Genomic DNA, 23,665 nt, shown 5'->3' on the forward strand with positions numbered 1-23,665 from the left:
TTTGATTTATTTTGATATATGTTATGGAGTAGTCTAAAATAATGGACATATATTTTTTTTTAGCTGCCCAATCTCAACCTGTTAGGAGAAAATGGCCTTCAAAGTACTGAAAATTGACCAAACCCTCTAATTTCTGAGAAGAGATTTGTTCAAAAAAATTGATAATTAATTACTGGTTTCGTTATATGTTGGAGAACATGAATAAAGAATGGGGACGTATTTTGTCATTTCACAACAAACTCATTTTTTATTTAAAAAAAATATAATAAATATATTTTTATATAAAAAATGAGTTTGTGGTGAAATGACAAAACACATACGTGTCCGTTATTTTAGACTACTCTATAACATATATCAAAATAAATCAAATCGGAGTCGGACAGTTGGGTACCCTTCCTTGCAAGACCCAAATTAAATAAAGAATATAATTTGTTAGACATTAAATAATTTAAAATGTTATTTACATAGATATTAACATAGTATGTTTTACTTAAATTTTATTTGTAAATTCCAATTATAACAGCTATTTATCACGTAACGCGTTATGGGAGGGCGGCCATTTTCCGCTCGGGTGGCCGCGCCCGCTTCCTTCCTCATTGCGCGCGCGCAGGGAAGTTAACTACAACTGGTAACACCTGCACCTACTTCCTTATAACTATATTCTCTATACTTGTTTTCTTTGACACTGTCAGATGTATAGTTGTGCCGTTCTCGAGAACGTTCTCCGTTTCGTATAGGGAATGTTCTCGTGCATGTGTGTGCGTGTTCCTTAGCTTGTATTTCGCTTTTTGTATTTTTTTAACTTTATGGTGCAATAAAGGATATTTACTTACTTACTTAGTAAACGGAGAACGTTCTCGAGAACGGCACAATTATAGTCAGATGGCAATCGCTATGAAAAATTTACTACCCAAATTCAGAGTTGAGCGGAGCCCAGTGGCACAAATCCAGGACAACGCTAAGAAAATTATGACTTGTATTCTTTTAAGAATACAAGTAATTATGTTTACCCCCAATTTATGATCTCTCAAGTGTAGGGTTTCTGGTTTCTCGACCTTTTTAATTTCTCGAGGCACGGGAATTCTCGACCAAGATTTCTCGAGTTACTCGAGTATCTCGAGAAATTTTGAAAGTTTCAAAAAACACCATGTTATTTTCATTGTTTTGCTTTATTACTAATCAGATTCATAGGAATCGTAGGTGAGATCAATAATCAAACATGGCAAATTTTTATTTACCAGAAATTGCACTTAATAATTAAAAATACAACAACAAACAAAAAGAAATCTATAGGTGTATGCGTGCCCGCCGGCGATGTGATATGATATATTGTTTTAACTCTTTAGATATTTAACAAAATGTAATCAAATCACAATACCTATGGTATTTTATTAGGCAAGAATATTCAAGTCAATAAATGTGACATACTTACAGAAGTTTTACTACGAAATGGAACAAACGTAACAATGAAGCTGCTAAAATTGTGATAGTTTGCTAATTAATAATATATTGAGATGATTTTATTTATCAATACTAATTTAGTATTGATAAATAAAATTCGGTCACCTGGAGAGGATGGGGGAGGATCGTGCTGTGAGAAGAGCGTATGTGGGGCACCCGGGCGGAAAACGTCCGTCGGGGCGTCCCAGATACCGCTGGAGTGACGAAGCCCAAAAAGACCTGTCCGCCCTCGGAATACCCAACTGGCGTGAAGTGGCGCAGAATAGGGCAGAGTGGCGCTCTCTTGTGTCAGAGGCCAAGATCCTCTTTGGGTCACTGAGCCAGTGATGTATGTATGTATCTATGTAATTTAGTATATTTCTTATTACATGGCCCTATAATTAGTTTTTTTAGCATTGAGAAAAAGACAAGCGATTTTGACGTGTCTTTTTATTGAAAAACACTTTTGAAAACGAAATCACCGCAAATGTAACAATTACAAATCATATACGATAATAATTTACATTATTTTGCTTTCATAGGTAATAGATACTAATTTTTAAAAGCGTTTTTTAGTAAAAAGACACGTCATGACAGTTCAAAAGTTTCAAAACATGACAATCAGTCTTAGAGGATATAACCAACGGAGACGCCATGTCTAAAATTTTCGGTACAAAATAGTCTGCCGTTTTTTGCGGGGGAGGGGCACATCAAATGTATAGGTACGTCATGTCAGATAAACGTCAGTCCATACATATGGTTGACATGTGGTTGACCATTGGCCGCCTATTTTCGACAGAGGGGAACGCCTGTTAATGGCGGCTCCATTGTTAATTACTCCGAGCAATCAGTTGAAGCTAGAACGATAGGATAGGGGACGGATCAAGGCAGCAGTTTATTTGGTTGGTTAACTATCTAATAAATATTTTAAGCACCTGAAACTGTAAAATAAAAACATTGTTTACATTTATTTAACTACCTAAAGAATAACACTATAGACCTATAGACACATCACCTGTTATACCTACGCGTGTTTTCTGTTTACTTATCACAAGAGATTTATTTCTCGAGTTCTCGAGGCATTGAGTGTTTTATTTCCCGTCTCGACTTAGGGCAAATTTCTCGAGATTTCTCGCCTCGAGAATTCTCGAGCAGAAACCCTACTCAAGTGAGACAAACTTACAGTTTTTATCCCGTGTAGGCTGCAAAATGTATGCCAAGGAAAACACTGTCAATTTCAGTTCAAACTATATACATGTAGTGAAGTAAAAAAATGCTGATATGCCGACATCAAACTCTCAAATATTTCTTAAAACTAGGGATACAACACAACCGAACGAATGTTTTTTAAGAAGCCTGCGATGGGTACCTGTAATGAATTAGTAACAATGTGATTTGCTATACTTATATAAATGATATAGTAGGTACTTGAAGCACTATATAAAATAAAATAAATTAAAATAAACATTTATTTCAAGCCTTGTAGACTCATAATTGGGTGTCAACAGTTGTATAAAGCCGCGTCTCCACCAAGCGCACGCGGTCGCGAGGCAGCCTCGGGAGCCAAATGCTCGGTCTATGTGGACGTGCCTCGGAGCCGTTCGGGCGCACGTTGGCTCGGCCGAGCGTGCCTCGGGGTCGAGCCGTCCGCTGTCGGTAAATGTGACATGCTCAAAGGTGCCTCAGTGTGCGCTGTTCGTTCGGTGTGGACTGGTGGTGGTTTTGGCTCGCGAGCGCAAATAGTTTTAGATAATTATGAACTCTTAAGAGCAGTCGATCCGTTTAAGTCGAAAAAATTTAAATAAATGTACGCAGGGAATTGCTTATAATTGATATATAATCAGTCCCACTATTAATCGGTTCTTGTAACATAACATGTTTTCCATCCATTGCTCCAATCACATGGGGGAAATTCCATTTATTCTCAAATGCTTCCGATATAGCTAGCTATGTATATCCACTCTTCTTCTAAAAAAAATTCTAGGTATTATTCATTGCATTTATGTTTTTGCTTTGTCCTAACCCAACACAAAAACAGTGCTGTTGGTCGTTACCAACAGCACTGTTTTTGTGTAGACAATGTAGTAAAAATGTGACTTTACTACATTGTGCACTTCACTAGAAATGGGTCCTCAACCAATTCCTTATCATTAAACTAGAAAAGGACACTGTTTGCTAGTTTCAACTATGCACACGTGAGATATTAACGAACAAAATAAAAACCGTGACAGATTAAAACAAAAGCACAAATAAATAACCAGGAAGGAACAACAGAACAATTTGCACAAGCCAGGTCAGTTAACCGGCTAGTAACAACAGATGCACGTGCCCCCATTGTTCCTCAGACAGACCCCAACAACCAGAATATTGTTCCTCTTTTTTTAAACAATAAGCCAGTAGAAAAATAGCACCAGCAGAAATAACACAACTATCCATCGCGAATTGCCTCGGACTTCTGATGGCTCGGTCTGCCTCGCGAGGCTCGCCTCAGTGTCTCCGAGCAAAACCGCGAGGCTGCCTCGCGAGGCCAGGCTCGCGAGCCACACATCTGAGGTTGCCCCGCGAGCGCGTGCGCTTGGTGGAGACCCGGCTTATTATGTCATTACTAAAATACTGTACAAAAAAATATCAAACTTTAAGGAGCCTACCTATTCTAAATTCATACAAAAGTCCTACCTATGTATTTGACACACTTTTTTCTAACTGATTTAATTCATAAATCGTCAGGTGACAACCAAAACTCACTAATTACAAAAAAATAATTAAACAAAAATTTACCTTATTCTAGTACTAATATGGTTCACTATGGCTATGAACTTGTGGTATTAATTAGTGAGTTTTGCTTGTCACCCGACGAAATAGAAAATATAATATACTTACAAATAAGTAGGTACTCCAAACTTTACAGATCAGTAACGCACACAGGCGTGTCAAACCACTCCCAATTACGTAACTAACTAAATCCTCAAACATTGCGACTCGTGCGTTGTGAAAAATTGCAAGACGTTTGTCTTGAAACTTGCGACGCACAATACTAGGACTGAATTCAGCGCTAAAAGTATAATGTCAATCTAATATGATCAAAATCTAAAATGATTCTATTTGCGAGTTTCTATAATTGGCTCCGTAATGCTATCTAAAAAGTCTAATGCATCATTCATAGCTGTTGGAATTCCTTGTATAAATAAATGAAAATAAAATAAAATAAAATTGTCTACATAATTATTAATTCTAAGAATAAACCTTATTTTAACTAAAATATCACTACACTAATTTAAAGTAGAACTAATAAAATCTAAAAAATATCCCCTGCACCGAAGATGCGCGCTGGATTGCTAAGATGATAATATAAATAGATAGGTTGAGCAAACAAACTGCCAGCACTTAGGTCTCCTGAGCATCTGTGAGTCTCTTTGAAGTGGATCAGATTGTCAGATCTCCAATGTATTATTTAATATTATATATACATGAGATTTCAGTTATTTGCCAGATTATTTCCTCGACTCCCACCAATAAAAGCAAAACAATGATATGGTAAATCCATTGTTCTTTAAACGCAAAAATAACAACAAAATGTACATATGTATAACTTTGGCGGTCACAATCGTGAACGGAATCTTGAAATATTTTTTTGGATAGAATATCAACTTGCGTAATTTAAGGTATCACTACACATATCCTATATATGTCACTGACCTAATTACATGCTATACGAAATTGGAAATAATTCGCGCCAACCAATTCCAGTCAAGACTCAATACAAGAAGAATTTCAATCTAATTTCAATACTTCACTTAGGCGTTCCAAATAAGGCCCCGGTCGCGTAGCCCGTGAACTATTGGACGTAGATAAGAAAGTTGGGCCTTTACGACCACAGTTTATACATCATTAGTATTCTAACTCTAACAAAAAGCGTTATCAACGCTAACGATTGAGGAATAGCACGTAACGTAACATCGAGCGTCATTCGAAATCAATATGCTGTAGTACTATGATTATTACTACTTTATTGTATTTCTGAAATTACAAATCAACATGTATTTTTGGATGATCAAATAGAACAACCTATACGAGTGTATTATGTATTACTCACATGTGTTATATTGTGTACAAGCTACATGGCTGTTTTATGTACTTATAAATATGCTTTTCTATTTTTTGACACGATAAGCATTCTAAATTGTTTTAACGGATATTATTTTTTATTTTTAGATATGGAGGCTTATTTGGATTGTAATAAGTAATAACTGTTTACAAATTTGATCTAAATATGTGATGGATATGATGTGTCAGTGTGGCAATCAAAATTATTAATTCCGCAAAATTATCTTAAATTGTACATCTCTACAAAGTTGCGCTGACACAATACTTACGCTTCGTGAAGTCAAGGTACTGACAATTATATCCAACGTCGACGAGAGTGAAAGGAAGAAATGACTCGTCGTCCCTGTCTCGCGCTTTCGTCCCGCCATCGCTCCGCCGCGCGAGAGCTCGCTAGTTTTCAGTGAGTTCGCGGCAGCGGCGCTCTCTGCCGGCGACCTCCGGCACCCGGAACTGTGACATTTACCTTAGTGCTAGTGAGAGTGTTGTGCTGACTCAGCGCCCTCTGGACCGCGCTGACGTCACGTGGATTTGCGCTCAGGTGAATAACCGATTTGATCGGAAATGAAATTGGCGTCAATCTCCAATTTAATCACCAATTTTAGATTTATGGTGATATTAGAGGCCTCTAAATTGAAAAAATGCCCCAAAATGAAAATACTGGCGTCACAAATTGGTATGCTTGCGTCCGCACTCCATTTTATCGGTAATATCGGTCATTATCGGCGGTTGAATTCGGCGAGCCAAATTGGCGTTTGCGTCCGCACGGCCGATTTGATCGGACAATTTAATCAGATTGGCGAAAAATTGTCCCCGTCTGGATACGCCTTAAGCCCAAAAGAACTCGGTGCTGGAACGTCGCGTGACCCACGGCCGCCATCGCCGGCCAGTCATCCTTGTCCTCGATTATGCACTTTATAGTTCTTGAATTAAACATTTTTCCAGGTACAAATTATTATTATGGCGATAAACCGTGCGATTTGTTGCGGTGACAGTTTGATATGAGCAACGCGTTGAAATCTTATATATGGTCGTTTTCATATGCCTACCGAGAACAACAAATAGGCTTTTAAACTGTTTAGACGACGACGGTTTCACTCACTTGAATTTTTAGTCGCTAGTGGCGACATGTTTCGGGCCCGTCGGGGGTCCTTCCTCAGGCTCGAGTGCTCATAGGGATAGGCTTTTATATAAAATCAATGTTTATATTTGCTAATACATCGATAGTTCGCGCTTATTATGTTAATAACTAGAAGTATGTTCAATATATAGTTATATACTATAAGGAAGAAATAAGCGCTGCTTTTATAATATTTAATTATCAGTATTGTACAATTATCTCATGTAGCAAGTAATTTTAAATTAATTGTAAATTAACATTTGCACGCTAAGTTCGCTGGAATGCTAGTAAGAAATATCAGTAATTTCATCGAGTTAAGAAACTTTGTTCCGTGACTAATCAATTGATAATTATATTAAACAGTGCCCACCTGGCAGTGTCACAAGAGTCTTGTACAAGACAATCAAATCTATTATGATCAACCAAATCCACTGCAATCCGGCTGAAAACGATTTAACAAAACTTTTGCAATAGCAAATTATTGCAAATCGATAAACACCGCAAAGTATTTGGTAAGATTCGATAGGCTGGGTATCTTATTCTCTCGTAACTGCCTCTCAAAAATACTCCATCACTCGACTACTGTTACTAGTGTTACTACATAATAAGTATGTTATGTATGTTGAACAACGCACCAAGAAGACACTGTGTTTAACGTCATATGTATCGCTTGTTCACACTATTTCATAAAAATAATGCTAGAAGGCGGTTATCGCACTCATGCGGATTCCGCATACGGCGCCAGTGTGATAACGCAATTTCTTTACAAGTTTCTTGACTTACTCTTGTAAGGGATACATACAAAAGTTACAAAAAACATAGTTTACACACTAGTGTATATAGTCATGTCACATGGGTACATAAATGCGTATCTATTTATAGTCAGACCAAAGGCTGCAGCGGATTTGATAGCCCACGCAGTGCAAGTGTTATTTTAAATGTCAAACTTCTATGAAATTATGACAGCGATTTCGGGGTTGGTCCCATAGTAAAAGTTGCACAGTATAATCCCAAAACCTCCCTGGCAACGGGACTCAGTTATTTTTTAGCCACCCTGTATATGTACCTAAACGATCCTATTTATTCTCAAGTGACAGGTACCTAATATTTTTCAAGAATTAACGACTGTTATTAAAACTTCAAATTTAGAACTCATTAAGTGCGAGTACTTGTTACATATAACCACGTATCTTACGATAAGCGACAGAATTACTTCACCACCCTCAGGCACCAGCCTATACTAGCGATCACGTGAATTTGAATGATTGGTATCACGCTAGATAACTGGTTCGGGCTAACGCAAGATTAAAGACACCACCGATATGGTGCTGGTATGTTTCAAATAAATCCATAATGCTCATTGTTGAATAATAACCAGATTGCTATGAGTCTATACGCAGCGCGCGTAATCAGTCATCTGCATAAAAACATGTCATATTGGACGCAATTAATCTTGCCCCTTATCTAAAATTGCTTTCATTTCAATTTCAACTTAACAAGAACGGTATAAAATACATTTTTGCATATCAATCGTTAACAGAATTTGACCTTCTAATATAATGCAGAGCCTACCTGCCAACATTTATAAACTGGTACACTATTCGGCACTGTGTTGCCTATCTTAGAATACCTATTTATTAAATGTCATGGTACTCATGGTTATGCAAGAACTTATCATTTGTTCCTCGGATTACAATATTGACAGCCAAAGCATCTTTAGTAAGTAGCTTTTCTTTGATTGCTATAAAACTGGCATTTAACCCGAGCTAAATGCCATTGTTTTCCTTATCACGATTACTCAAATGTTTTGTAGGTTACCGTTGATAATTGAGCGAAAGCCGTCGGAATTTATTAAAAATGTTACTGTTGCTTCATTATTTTGCACGGAACATACTTTTTGTCACAATATTAAACCAAACATTTTAACTATTAAAGTGTGTACCTAGTGTTAGATGTATTTATATTATGAAGTAACTCTACTTTAACACTTTTTTTTTAATATTTACTTATGATTAATGAATAATTTATTCTAATCCATTTACATTAACTCTTTTCCAAGTATAATACGATTTATCTACCACATATGCGTCGATAGAATTTCAACCTTAGCAATCCGTTTTAAGGTTCAAATTAGATTTGACTTGCGAACAATATGAGCTTTTTTTTTCAAGTGAATAATCAAGGCTATATTAATTGGAATATATTTGTATGTTTTGGGAAAACCTCGTACTTCCACGTTCTTCTCCGTGTAACCTGAGTAACCTGAGTATACCAAAGTAACCTGATGTCATGATAGCCAGTTCTCTATGGTTTATCTATAGTACGCTACGGTTTGTTTACATTGTTTGAGTGGCCGCGCCGCTCTCGGATTGTTAGTCGCGAATGTGAATTATTTCCGCGACAGGCCAGACTTGTCGCCTCGCTTGCAACACGGCTGCAGGTGCGGCGATCTTGACATTTAGATAGTCTCCAACCTGACATCCTTATCTTTGATCTTAATAGCGGCGGTAACGCTTGAAGCCGAGTGTAAAACACTAGTTACAAATACAACCTAACCCTTTAACCCTTAAACGGTTTGATATTTCTATCAAAACGGGAGAGACAGTACAGTCACTATCAATTCAGTAATAATGTAATTGTCTTCAAGTAATGTAGGTAGTGTAGTAATGAAGGGACTTGAAAAGCTAGGTATCTGCTTTATGCCGTCAGTTCACCCGGCGGCTATGTGAGTCCACTTATGGTCTTCCTTGCTGTCTGCTTCTCGTAAACCGTAGCAACTATTATGGAACAATATTATTTTCCAAAAATGCAAGTAAGATTCGCGGCAGCGTGTCAAACCAAAATTATACAATAGGTACATGTATATACCTAAATATGATACTCAGTGGTTACTTGTTATCTATAATGCAATGAGATCATCGCAACAAATGGCTACTTACTTCAATTCAAATGTATCTTCATAGATATAATACGTTCGTACCTTGAGCTGAACGGTGTAAAATGTTATTAAATTTTCAAATGTTGATTTTCTTTGTTCTAGCATTGTGTTTAGGCGTGAGTAGTTCGCTAATTCTATTATACCAAAGACTCCCACAGCATGCGTTCCTTTACAAATACAATGTATTGTATTTGTTACACTTTCTCACGTACAGCTTTAGTGAAACCACTAAAACAACCTGCAAACATTCAACAATAATGGACTTTATGTGAATGCCATTTAAACTGAAAAATGCAGCGTTACCGCAAGATTTTTGTTGACCCAACTTCTGAGCAGGGATCATGTGACGAGGATTAACATACGTAAATTCTATTGTTTTTAACCATCGACGTGTCACGTGACGTCACAAGTTTTGTCAGTTTTACATACAGTATGATAATCATAGTCACAGAATAAGTAATAGTTGTCATAGTGTAGTGGCTCTTCCATTTTATGCATGTCACACAGCATCACTAGGCACATAAGTACGTATCTTTTGTTGCAATACAATGACTAATTCTTTCGTCATTTGTCTGATGTATTATGTGGCAAAGGTTCATGACATTTTATCTATTATTTATACAGATACATGCATGAAGGTATATTGATGCGATACAATAATAGTGCGTGACTTTTTCTTGTTAGCAAATGTTACTGTTCGTTTTCTGTGCACAGTTCATTTATTCATATCATTAAATTTTTAGTTTTGTGTTACGCCACGTAGCGTACTGGTCTTAGGTTTTAAAGTAGGTACGTATACTTAAAAACCTATTTTTTTTCCAGAGACTCTAGCTATAGGTAATCATCCAATTATTTAATATTAGACAGAACGAAGAAAGGTAGTAGTGTTTGAGTCTAGCCACATACGAGGTAATCGATTAAAAGTTGAAGCGATAAACTATCATATTATGCATCTATGTAACAAATATGTATACTTTCTAGATAGCTACTCAATTATTCATGCAAGCATTCATAATTAGATTAATTGGAATTCAATTTTGATTGCATCCTTGTCGCTGAATGCAGACAATGCCCACAGAGCACTCATAATAAACAGACAAAATGTATCAGTTGAGGGTAATGTAGTGGTCAGCGAAGAATTTCGGGCAAGGCCAGCCGTGACCGGTGTTTGCGCTCGCTTGCGCAAATTGCGCGCCTTACTGCGCTGACATCTGTGACCGCCGGACTGTTTGCATTTTTCCGATCCTAGTATTTACTCTTTTAAACTATGTTAAAACCACCGTCCTTCTGCCAGCCCAATACCTTGGCTATATGGTGTCGAAATAATACCACGAGGCACTTATTCAAATAATCTGTTAATATTTAAACAAACATAAGATGAATAAGTATAAGCTGTCCAAAGAAGGTTCTGCGTATCTTTATGTAAGTGTTGGTAAAGGTTTATCCTTCAATATGCAATCGTCTGTCATTAACATGACTACTATATATTTATTACATGATTATTGAATACAAAATTTGGTGTTAAGAACACGCTGATGATTGAATTGCCTAGAATTGGAAAATTTGTTTGAATGTTATTACGATTATTTTAACGGTTGATTTTAACGAAGCCAAACTCAAGGAGATTGCGTTATTTGTGGCTTTCCATCCAGAAGGGTCCAAAAGAAATTTTGATAAAATGGTCCTTATTGCACATGAAGCATAAGTAGGTACCCTTCTGTGATGGAAAGCCATATTTCATTAGGGACGTCTTAAGTTGACTTGTAGACAATATAAATAAACGCTTAATTCGTACCTCAATAGTCACTTACAATAATATGGACAACTGTGTAATGTGTATGTCATAAGTCCGATCTCCAGTTGACAATATAAGTACATATACTTATAATCGTAATTATTATTTTCGTGTCGTGACAAAGGCCATATCGTACGGCCGCGATCGCAGATCCATTAGACTAATGAGTAATTATTGATGCTTTGAATCTAGTGCCTGCGCAAATGCCTGCGCTGGTCACAACCAACAACAGACAGATGAGTCACACAATTATATTCCTAATACCAAAACTAGTTGAATAAGTTTCTGTAGGAGCAATGGAGCATAGAAAAAATATAGGTATATTATGTGGAACAATTCTGATTTAATTTTTTTCTTCTGAACCTATGTCACTGTTGCCAGCTGACAGAACAAATCCATAACATTTTCAAGACAAGAAATTAAACCCAGAATCAGACTCCTGAGCATATAGGATACATAAAAGTATATGTTTCCACTTTTTGTTCCCTTTGCTGTTTTGGTTTTGCAAATGTCTACTCTTTACCAAACATCTACGCAAGTATACGTAGCGATGTTCCATGAAAGTAAAATTACTGTTTTCGTAATATTCTTGGGGAATCTGTCAAATATTATCATTATCAATTATATATCAAAACTGGTGATCATCTTGCAAAAAGTAATATCTTATCTGTTCACAAAAACACATACCTTGTAAATATGTATACATGGTAAACAAAAAAACCAATTAATTTAGGCGTCGACTTGTCTATGAAAAATCTGCAATTTATATTCTGTTGACACGCGACGCTCCCAGCCGGGGATGAAGGTCGCCTGATGCAATTGAACTAGGTATCGACTACCATTTAATGGCTTAGCCATTATAATGATTTAACGCAAAATTAAAATAGGCGAAGATAGATAATAAGTATTTACTTGAAAAGAGTAAATTAAACCAAAACTATAACTAGGTACTTAGTCTTATATCTAGAAAACTTCGAGCAACACCGGCTTCCGACACGTCGGAAGGGAGGGGCCCAAGCGATATCTCACCGTACAAATCTTTCTGCCATTTTTCGCGAGGGGAAAGGTGCACACAGTCGCACTTCTCACACACTTGCATACAAAATCCAATCTGTAATGACGACACAAATACATAGAAAATGACACCCTACACAGACAAATCTTGCACACCTCGATCTGTTTTTGTGTACGGACGAGTGTCACAACACGCACACTAACACATTTTTGTCAAAGAATTTTATTGTTTTCTGAGAGATGAGAAGTCGGATGTGTCGCTCGACCGATCCGCAATTTGTACTGGGCGAGCAAAATCGATAAATCCAACAATTACATGAGACTAAATCATAATAACTGTGTTTAAATGTAATTAAACGTATGATACTTATGTAAAAAAAATATTACATGTGAAATGTAACACCTTCTTTTTGTAAATTTGATGTTCTTACCTCTTTTTACAACAAAAAACCGAGCTATTAGGCATTTTTTCTGCTGCTGTGTTCAGTCACGCGACTGGACTTCGTCTGGTGAAAAATTCGAGCGCAACTAGTTTTATTACCCGCGCTAGATCAGTTGATCTTGTACAACAGAGTGGAATATATACATATAATGCGAATTCCGCCTCCCTTCCGTGTTGCTCGAAGCTAGAAAAGCACATTTTATTATCTTACTAGTTGCTGCCTGCGACTTTGTCTGCGTAGAATGATAATGATGATTGATAAAAGCTACCTCATGTCCTTCCCCGGGCCACAAACTATCTCCATGCCAAATTTCATTTAAATCGGTTCATAAATCGGATTAAGCGTGAAGAAGTAATAGACACACAGAATTACCTTCGCATTTATAAATAGACATAATATAGGTATAATATTATTAATAGGAAGCAGGGATGTTCCAAAACCAATGACAACACTCCAACTGTGTAATCAACTTCCTGTCGAGGTTTTCTCGATTGATTGCAGTATAGGGTGTACGAGTAATTAAAATGAGATATACCGAGGGTATTTAATTACACAAACGGGTCTACCGCGATATAATTTCATTGTTTTTACCTTAAATTCCGATATTTCAGCCCGTAGACCCGTTTGTGTAATAAATATGTGTACTAAACGCGAGAGTTTAAAGTGTTAAAGGGTCATTCTCGCATTTCGTGCAAATCGGTATTATTTGCAATTTACCAAAAATGTGATGGTGTTTTCGAATATCTGTTAATGCAAGGTTGTAACATAGGACCTAAAGTATATTGGCCCGCCATGAACAATTCTAAAAAGGTGGTTATTTTCTTTATATTTACAATTGACCCCCACTATTTTCATTCCTCTCTGCATATAACGCGTGAAGTTAAACTTTGACCTCGATTTGAACCTTAAGATACTAAAAATAGAAAACTTGTTGTTGGTTCAGTAAACAAGTAATTTAGTTATGTTTTATATCCTATAATATTATACGCTAAGAAATTAACAATAAAACTATACAGCCTTATAAGTGATGGTCCAAGCAATTTCTTCATTACCGACGCGAGAAATGGATTAGCTATATTTTGCTATATAGCAAGGGTATATAGCACTTCCCGCGGATACAACACATTGTTCGTCAGTCAGTTGGCCGCGTGCTACCACAGCGGTCGTCCGTATGTTGCTTTTGACGAAAATACCTACGTTCTCTCGTGTCGGGAAGGAGTGTGGTTCAGATAAATCTTCATCGCCATCTAGTGATTTATACAGTAAGTACCAATTGTACATCATTAAAATTATACCTAATTGATGTGTTTTAGGGTTGCCTTTCGTGTGGCTTATTCCGCGAAACCAAGGTCTGATATCAACCGACCTAGGCGACGAAAACTTCATTCATATCTGTTTCATTCATTTCTTTTCCTTCAAATTTTGCCAGGGAAGGTAATGAACGAATTTAGAAGGTAATGGTAATGTATTTGAGGCAGTGCATTTAATGGAAAGAGGGTTAAGTTATTATAAATGGAATGTTGGTATAAGCATTTAAAACTGTATGTAATAATATATAGGGGAGCCCAACTGGTGATTTTTTGGATTTAACTAGAGCCCAGTAGATTAACATAATCTGCCGCTCTACATATAATACCAGACCGCACTCAAGGACTGTGCTGAGAAATTTGACACGTTACTAAGAGACTAAGTGAGTTGGAATCATTTGATACCTGTCGACGATAAGGTGTCGAGGAGAACGGGGCAAATGTTTGAAATAAAGGGCAGAAACTACAGAAACATAAACACAGGCCGATAAGCAATAATAGTGCCTCCGCCGTCAAAAGCGACAATTCCCAATCCGTGCGTGATAAATCTCAGAAAACTGATACCAGCAGTAAAAAGCGGTGTAAAATCCCTCTCAGGGCGGTGGACCATCGCAAGTTCATCCATCTGTGGAATATAGCTTGAGGATCGGAGGACCTACGGGCATATCTGCTGTTATTCATGGTGCACTGTCGATGAACTTAAGCTCAAAGGGGACTCCAAGACTTTCAAAATAGGAGTACCCTCGACAATGTATGAATCCTGTTTATTTCCAACTATGTAGCCTGATAATCGTGGTCATTTCGTAAATCCAACGTCAATGGGAGTCAGACAAAAACCAACCAATAATACTTAGTTTCGGAATCCTGATTTGAAACCTTCACTGGATCTAATTTACCAAAGTGTAAGGGGGTCTTAACACCAAAGTAAGTTTTTCGGGCTTCTATGCTGTTGGTCCAGACTACTTAGGTACCTGCATATATCTTAAAGGGGTGTTTAGAGCATTTGAATGGTCCAATACACTCCATGCTTAATCTGGTACCTACTCTCCACAAGTACATATCCTCACCATTGGAAGATTTCACGGGTAAGACCGATCCCAAAGTCAAGGTATTCTTTTCTTTCAGCTTTAGCAAAGCTGTTTGAGTCCATACTCCATGGCACGTATGCGAAACAAGTGAAACCATTATTCCTGTGCAACACTCAGCATGGTTTCAGAGCGAAACGGTCTGTGAAAACTAACCTGACCTTGGTTGACACCATCTCAGAGCATCTGGATATGGGTATCCTGATAGACGTCCTGTATTATGATTTCCGAAAAGCCTTCAATCGTGTGGGTAACGATGTATTCCTACACAAACTAGACACTATTGGGTTTAATCCACATTTGCTTAACATTTTTGCCAGTTATCTGCGTGATCAACCGCAGTATGCAACGACCAGCATGGCCACTTCGTAACAGATCCGTACTATACTCGTTCTGGTGACAGCCAAGATTCAATCTTGGGGCCTTTCCTATTTGGAATAATGGTCAATAACCTGCCCTCGGTTATCCATAACGCTCGTTGTCTACTCTACGCCGACGATCTTAAATTGGTATATTGAGTTGAGAAGGAGGAGGATTGTAAGTTGCTGCAGGAGGATGTTTCATCTCTGTAACACTGGAGTCGGGATAACAAACTGACTTTCAATGCGGCTAAGTGTCAAGTGTGTAGTTTTAATCAAGCCCTATTTCCTACACATGCATTTTTTCTTGGACCTGAGCCAATAGACTCTTAGATCAATAGACTCTTGTAATAACAAGAGTCGTCTCAGTAAAGGATCTTGCGGTCATATTCGATACGCGGCTAACATTTCACGACCATATCAAAGCACTTGGTACTGTAGCTTCAGTAGATTAGGCTTTGTCACTCGCAACGTCAGAGAATTCCATGACCCTTGCCCCATAAAAGTTTTTTACAATGTTCTGGTCAGAAGCAAGTCGGAGGCGTCAGCATTAGCCTGGATCCCTTACGAGCCAACGTACATTCTACTATTGGAAAAGGTCCAAAAGAATTTCCTTAGGATGTATTACCAAAAAATATTTATTTTAGGAACCCTGAGCTTCATGTCTTTGGAGGTGAGGCAGAACTTAAGCCTACTACTTTTAGCTTGTTGGACTTTTCGTGGAGACTCTGGCTGCCTTGAACTAGTAGAGAGGCTTGTAAGACTTTATGTACCGGACATTAGAAATATAACCCTTAGGCTTCTCCTGGTGCATCTCCTGTTGACTCATGAGTGCTTGAGATTTTGCGAGTTTATGGAGCTACGGTGGATGGATTGGCAGTCGAGTGTATTTGGATGTTAATTTTAAATTAAAGTATGTAGTTTCTCAGTGTGTTGGTGACAAGACTGATGTAGTGCTGTGTAATCATTAAATAAATAAACAATACGAAATACGTCTTCAATCACGTAAATTGTGCTTGACAATCGCTACAAGCTAGGTGGTAAATCATAAGTCGCGATTGTCAAGCCGGAGTATTTGTTAAGTCGGCTTGATCGTCTGCACAGCGCTTAAGACACGTGATTTTAATGTTGTTCATTATATTAATGGTGTTAATTTTCGTTAACAAAAGTGTTTTTATTGCGATTTCATAAGTTTGTTTCATTACCCTCCACTGATAAAATTACCATCCATGCCCATTTCATAACCAGCGCGTAGTTCATTACCACCAGTCTTATTAAATGAAAAGGAATAAGGTTACGAAGGTGCCTTTAGCATAAAAGTGTCAATAAATGAATCCACAATGCATGAAAACCCAAAAATTTACCATTTAAAAGAAAATTTACAAATCGAGAGAACATCACCGATTTGCACGAAATGAGAGAACGACCCTAAAGTGTTATATACCGAAGGTATCACGTCACGTATGTACAAAGAGTATTAAGCTCTCGTCTCAAAATATAAAGCTTACAAAGGCTGTGCTAATCGCTTATCATCAGGCGGGCTGTATCTATGAAGGAAAATTAAACTAAATTTAGTAACGCCAATTTCCGATTGTAATTGAAAACTGGCAGTTTCCTGTGTTTCCATCAATAGGTAACGGATTCAATTAAACCTCTGAGACCTTTTCCATTTGTGTCACGCGGCTTAATGAGCGGTTGCAAAAGTTGCTAGTGCTCAGTTGACGTCATTAAATCAGCGGCACTGAGTTAATTTCTCACGATCCACTCTCAAGACAGCAGACCCGTGTCACGTTGTAAAAACTATCTGGGCATGATAGCGCTGCGACGGGACGGTAACGACATCGACATGTAACCGGCGTAATACAAGCAATATTGTAGCCGTATGTTCCTCAATATTTGTGGTATATCTTTCAGTAATTTGGCCAACTCAGCGACAATATATAATAGAAAATTGGTCATTGCAGTGTAAACTTTTTTTTTCTTCAAGCAATGTGGTGTCCTAATTTAAGATGTTTCAGAATATTTCTACACCCAAAAACAGGGATTACTAATATGTTGCATAAAATGTATTTTCATATTTTACTTTCGCATAGCAACCTTTGGCAGAATCATCAGTTTTTGCATAAGTTTAATGGCATACTGTTGTTTCGCACAATTTTGGAAAGCTGAATAATGCAATGGCATAATGTCAATTTGAAGAATAATCCTCAAATCGAATAGGTAATTGTTTTGCCAAAAATTCCGTCGCATAATATTTACTTGGCATACTGTCTTTTCCCACAATTTCCTTAGGCAGAATAATTCATTGGCATGGCGTTGATGAGAATAATATTTTCCGTACCCTACTCCACCAATGAACACCTACTCCAACAGTTCCTATTGAGCCGGGGTCGCAGTTCTAACCTAACCTAACCTACAGTTCTGGAAGCAGTTCCTTTTGTGCAGGGGTCGCAGTTCTAACCTAACCTAACCTACAGTTCTGGAAGCAGTTTTTTGTGAGTAGGGGTCACAGTTCTAACCTAACCTACAGTTCTGGAACCAGTTCCTTTTGTGTAGGGGTCGCAGTTCTAACCTAACCTAATCTACACTTCTGAAAGCAGTTCCTTTTGTGTAGGAGTCGCAGTTCTAACCTAACCTAACCTACAGTTCTGGCAACAATTTCTTTTGTGTAGGGGTCGCAATTTTAACCTAACCTAACCTATAGTTCTGGCAGCAATTCCTTTTATGTAGGGGTTGCAGTTCTAACCTAACCTAACCTGTTGTTCTGGCAGCAATTCCTTTTATGTATGGGTCGCAGTTCTAACCTAACCTAACCTACAGTTCTGGAAGCAGTTTCTTTTGAGTAGGGGTCGCAGTTCTAACCTAACCTAACCTACAGTTCTGGAAGCAGTTCCTTTTATGTAGGGGTTGCAGCTCTAACCTAACCTACACTTCTGGAAGCAGTTCCTTTTGTGTAGGGGTCGCAGTTCCAACCTAACCTAACCTACAGTTCTGGCAACAATTTCTGTTGTGTAGGGGTCGCAGTTCTAACCTAACCTAACCTATAGTTCTGGCAGCAATTCCTTTTATGTAGGGGTCGCAGTAACAATTTCGGCAGAACTTTTATTCTGCTGCATAACATTCTGCGAAATTCAAGTCTGCAATATGAGCAATATGCCATAAGAAATTCGGTGGAATGTAATTTATGCTACATACAATTCTGCATATGTAAAATCGACGATATTAGTATTCTGCTATTCAAAATTCTGCCATATGAATGTTATGCGACATGACAGTTATGCTAATTATACAATTATGCAAAAGTATCATTCGGTTAAAAATGTTTCTGCGAAACCTGCTATGCGAAGTGTATTTCGGACAATCAATATTATGCAAGATGAAGGGAAGCCGAAGAGAATATAATGGTACTTTATATTAGTGCTATTACCTATTTATTTTGTACCTCAAAAGCCCAATAGCCTCAAAATTGTTTCTGTTTATAAGAAATTTATTTATTCTATACAGAGCGTGGACATTTTAAGTGCATTGTGATATAGTAGTTTACATTGCGTTGCAATCTCCGACGATGGTTCCTAGTCCAACTTAAGTACCGTCGTGAATGTCACATCGTGATCCAGAATAGATGAAAAGTGCTTTATGTGGACTAAGAGTATTACTTTAAAGTAATAAACAAAGATTAGATATTTATTGTGTGTTTTGTTTTTTTGTCGAAGCAATATACTTTACGATATAATCACTGACTGTAAACTTCATATGTTTACTTCCTATATTTCTATCTTCTATGTTACATCATATCAATAAAATGCAATTCATAATTCATATAAAAACCAATTACCGCCCTAGTGCGTAACTAGCACCATACGTGCGTGTGTCGAAATTTCAACACTAACTTTCTTTCTTCTTGATAATTTTATTATACAGACCGAATCCCTCGTGGTTGAAGCCATGCGTACCAAAAGTATACTTTAAGCTCATCAGTAACCAAAGGCCAGTATTTACGGCTCCCTTCACATTAAATTTAGGTTAGTAATCTTCTAATAACGACTCCATAAATGTGTTACTTACGTTAAGATTTTTTATTACTTTATTAGCTTCGAGATGGAAATTGTTGGTTTCAAGTCAAACATTAAATAGAAGGTTAAGTAACCATGAAGGACATTAAAGTCACTAATGGCAGTTTTGAGTTGTGTATGCCTCTACATTCCCGCAAGAGGTTCGTAATGTGAATAACAACAAATTTCATTGTTGTTCCTCAAGTTCATCCTATCGTAGATCAAAGATACCTAGAGCCACTGAGAATACAATGATCAAAGCACAAAGATAAGATCTAATGCCTTTAAACGAGCAATTCTTGTTTATTTATATATATATATTTCGGGGATCTCGGAAACGGCTCTAACGATTTCGATGAAATTTGCTATATGGCGGTTTTCGGGGACGATAAATCGATCTAGCTAGGTCTTATCTCTGGGAAAACGCGCATTTTTGAGTTTTTATATGTTTTCCGAGCAAAGCTCGGTCTCCCAGATATTAAGTTATCCCAGATATTAACGCATAGTTACACACAGTGTGCAACTGTCCTGTACATAACACGCAAATGACCAATTGAACCATTGGAACAAATTGAATCCATCAGTCAGTGAGTCAGTCAGTCAGACACGACATTAACATTTCAGATTTAGTGCTGTTCTTTATAGCGACCTTCATATTTGTTTGTTTGTAGAGGTTTGTAAGATTTTGCACATTAACATCACTATGAGAACACGAATATTCTCACCTTAGTTAATAACAGGTACTTAAATTTGAGCTTATGCCAGAGCAAATGAATATTACCAATATAGTGCAGAACGTATCGAATATTCTATTATTAATTCTACGTGTTTCGTTTTAGTTTTTCAAGTATAAGAAGATTAAGAAGCTTCCTAATAAATAAATAAAATAAAAAATATCTAGTAGTTAACTACTTAAGTAATGTGTTTTTTTTGTTACAGATGAAACTGCAAGCAGCGTCATGCACCCAGAATCTCGCGTGTATCATTAAAAAAAGTGTCATAAGTGATTCAAGTGAAATGAACAGTGAAACACGTGACTCTGTTTAACACGTGGAAATGAAAAGAGAAAAGTATAAGTTCTCCGTCTCGGAACTTGGGTAAGCTAATTTTATGCACATACCTAGTTATAAGATTCATTAGGGGTTTCGGCGTATTTATTGCTGATGAGAAAGGTTACGTCTCTGTCTAATGAATTAGAAATATGACGTGTCATCTGCGTGCATGAGTCCTACAAATTATTTAAAGATTTGCTGATGAATTGATCAGTTTTCTCTTCTATTTTACCGCTTAGATTTCGATTTGAGCAGGTAGAATATTTTTATTTAATTTTCATTAGGAGGTACTCATTGCTAGGTTTAGAGATGTTTCTTTGTTTAATCATAAAATACTTAGCTAATATTTCCTTCTTAAGTAAAAGTACCATTGTGTTCCGTTAGGTACAGTCGCCATCAGATGTATCGGAGCAGCCAAGGTGCTCACAAATATCTAAACACGCCTCTATTGTCAAGGCGTTAGAGTGCGTGTTCAGATATTGTGAACACCTTAGCCGCTCCGATATATGTGATAGCGACTGTACAATAGGATTTTTCAGATAGTAATATTTCTTGATATAAATTTTTAATGAATATGATCTACTTATACAAAAAGAAAAAACACAATCTGAATAGATAATATATCCTAATAATATTTCTATCAACAAAAAAATGATATCTTACAACAAAATAAACAGTATCCGTAGGATAAATATAAATCTATCATTATAAATCAATATTATTATATATATTATATATTCTATTTATAACTTTTTTCTGTATTAACCTCATTAATTCAAATTTAGTTCCGATGTTTTTTCTATGGATGTCGCAATAATTACCCTGTTGACTTTGAGAAAACCTTAATGATTATTAATTCACGAAACAAAACGTCAAAGCGTAACCGTTTCCTTTAACCCACACGATGCGTCTTCCATCAAAGGACCCTGTATTACCATCACTTTACTAGCCAACAACTCTTATGAACCAAAACAACCAAAATATGAGCCTTAAGGCGCAAAGTATCCTGAAAAGTTTATTTTAGTTTAGAGCAGCGGTCGGTAAAAAGCGGCCCGCGAACCTCTCGCTTGCGGCCCGCGGCCCGTGAACATCCCTGGGTATTTTGTATGTAATATTGACAAACGACAATGTCTGCTAAAGTCACAAATATTACCAAAGTGCGGCCCGCGTCAACTTCGTTAACTACTATGTGGCCCTTGGCTGCTAAAAGGTTGCCGACCGCTGTTTTAGACCATGAAATCTAACCAAAGCAATGCAACTATAATATCTCTCTTGCGCTTACTTTGATAATTAACCTTTGCAACAAGTAATAAAAATTGTTTATTAGAGTCTGTGCGGAAAGAGAAGACTCGTGAAATGTATGGGGCCCAATACATTCCACGACTCTTCTCTTTCCGAATAGACTCTAACATTTAACTTAGATTAACCTGCTACTCTTACTGCATTGCCACCGCTAATTTGTAAATATATATTTCATTTTAAGTATTTAAATTTAATGGCTTTTTTCACTTTTATTTTTCTTCTTTTTTTTTTGCAAGCATATTTGACAAAAAGTACTGAAGGTTCATTGGAATGCCAAAATGTAGGAGGTCAGAGTTCGCACAAAAGTATCCGACCACAAAGGAACGCTCGTCTGCTATCAGAAAGCGATGGCAATAACGAGACAGGTGATTTCGTGATGATATAATTGCGCTGGCGGCTGACGTAAATTCTGGTAAGGCTCGCGGTGAAAGTGTCAACAGACAAGCTCAGAGCCCTGACACCGCCACGGCTCACGCTGCAAAGCTATGCTAACATTTATTCGAATATAACTTCTAAAGCAAGTACCGTAAGGTCGTAATCCGTAACTATCCTGTGTATATTGTTTCACAGGGTAAAACAGCACCGGCCACACTGCTCTGTTTGTGTATTATAGTATCCAAATTAACAAAATCTCCTTTAGAAATCAGGAAATTGTGAGCGTTAGAAAACGTATATTATAGGTACGAATTTGACTTTTAACTAAACCGAAAGCGAAAAGAGCAATGAGAATGTTGCTAAAGATGTATCAAATAGGTATATTGTAGGTATTAGATATGAACCGACTGTTTAATTGCTAATATTGAAAGCTATCTTACGTCATATAGCCGTGACTTTGACTATGTAACTAACCGCAAACTCCTGGCATAATGTTATGTTCAGTATAAATCATTTTCCCTTAGACGCAGGTATTTATAATTTAATGAACTATCTTGGAGGCACGCTACCGCCACATGTTTTCCCCATCTGGAACTTTTAGAAAGTCAAAATCAGGTCACAGGTCATATTTCTGACTCTGACCCTCAAATTCGTACCGAATAAAGTCCTTTACTCGGTTATTTTGCATGCTAAAGAAAGCCGGCTTTCTACCTCGAATTACACAACTGCGCGGGCGCGCCAAGGTCGTCGTTGTTGACGCGCCTTTGTTTTATTTTTACGGCCAATTTAGGTGCGATAGGCTCAGCGACAGGGTAACAAGTGTCATAACTGAAAAACTTAACGATGGACTTTCAGCACCTACACCTCCCAAGTCTCACATTTTCCAACCGTACTTTGGCTGCATCTGAAAGTTATTTTTTTTGTCATTAACTTTTAAGACAATTTGCGTAATAATTGAACCATAGTTTACTTGTTTGTACGTAGTGTTCGTTTGTCTATCATGTTTGTTTTAATTAGTTGGAAGAGATCCCTGATAGGGATAAGTTCGCCTTTGTACATTATGTATATTTTTTGTTTCATTGTAATTTAACCTGTCTTATGTACAATAAAGTGTTTACATACATACATACATACAATTAGGTACAAATAACCGAATTCGACCTAAACATTTTTTTGGCACTTTATAGACTTAGCAATGCGTGGTTAAAAGTTACCATGTATGTATGTACATTCTGTATATTTAATCTATGTTTAATGTTAGATTGTCGATTCGCATCAGTCA

The 23,665-nt window shown here is 37.2% G+C and overlaps 1 protein-coding gene across 1 annotated transcript in view; it reads left to right on the top strand.

The window, feature by feature from the left end:
* The first annotated feature begins 5,930 nt into the window (after positions 1-5,930).
* The window catches only part of LOC134796103 (dual oxidase maturation factor 2), an 88,574-nt gene continuing 70,839 nt past the window's right edge, over positions 5,931-23,665 (top strand). Inside the window, exons 1-2 of the mRNA XM_063768059.1 lie at positions 5,931-6,082; positions 20,594-20,751. The gene's annotated coding sequence lies outside the window, so the exon portion shown is untranslated. The remainder of the gene's footprint in view (positions 6,083-20,593; positions 20,752-23,665) is intronic.

The sequence above is a fragment of the Cydia splendana genome, chromosome 13 (assembly GCF_910591565.1).
Source record: "Cydia splendana chromosome 13, ilCydSple1.2, whole genome shotgun sequence".
Taxonomy (NCBI): domain Eukaryota; kingdom Metazoa; phylum Arthropoda; class Insecta; order Lepidoptera; family Tortricidae; genus Cydia; species Cydia splendana.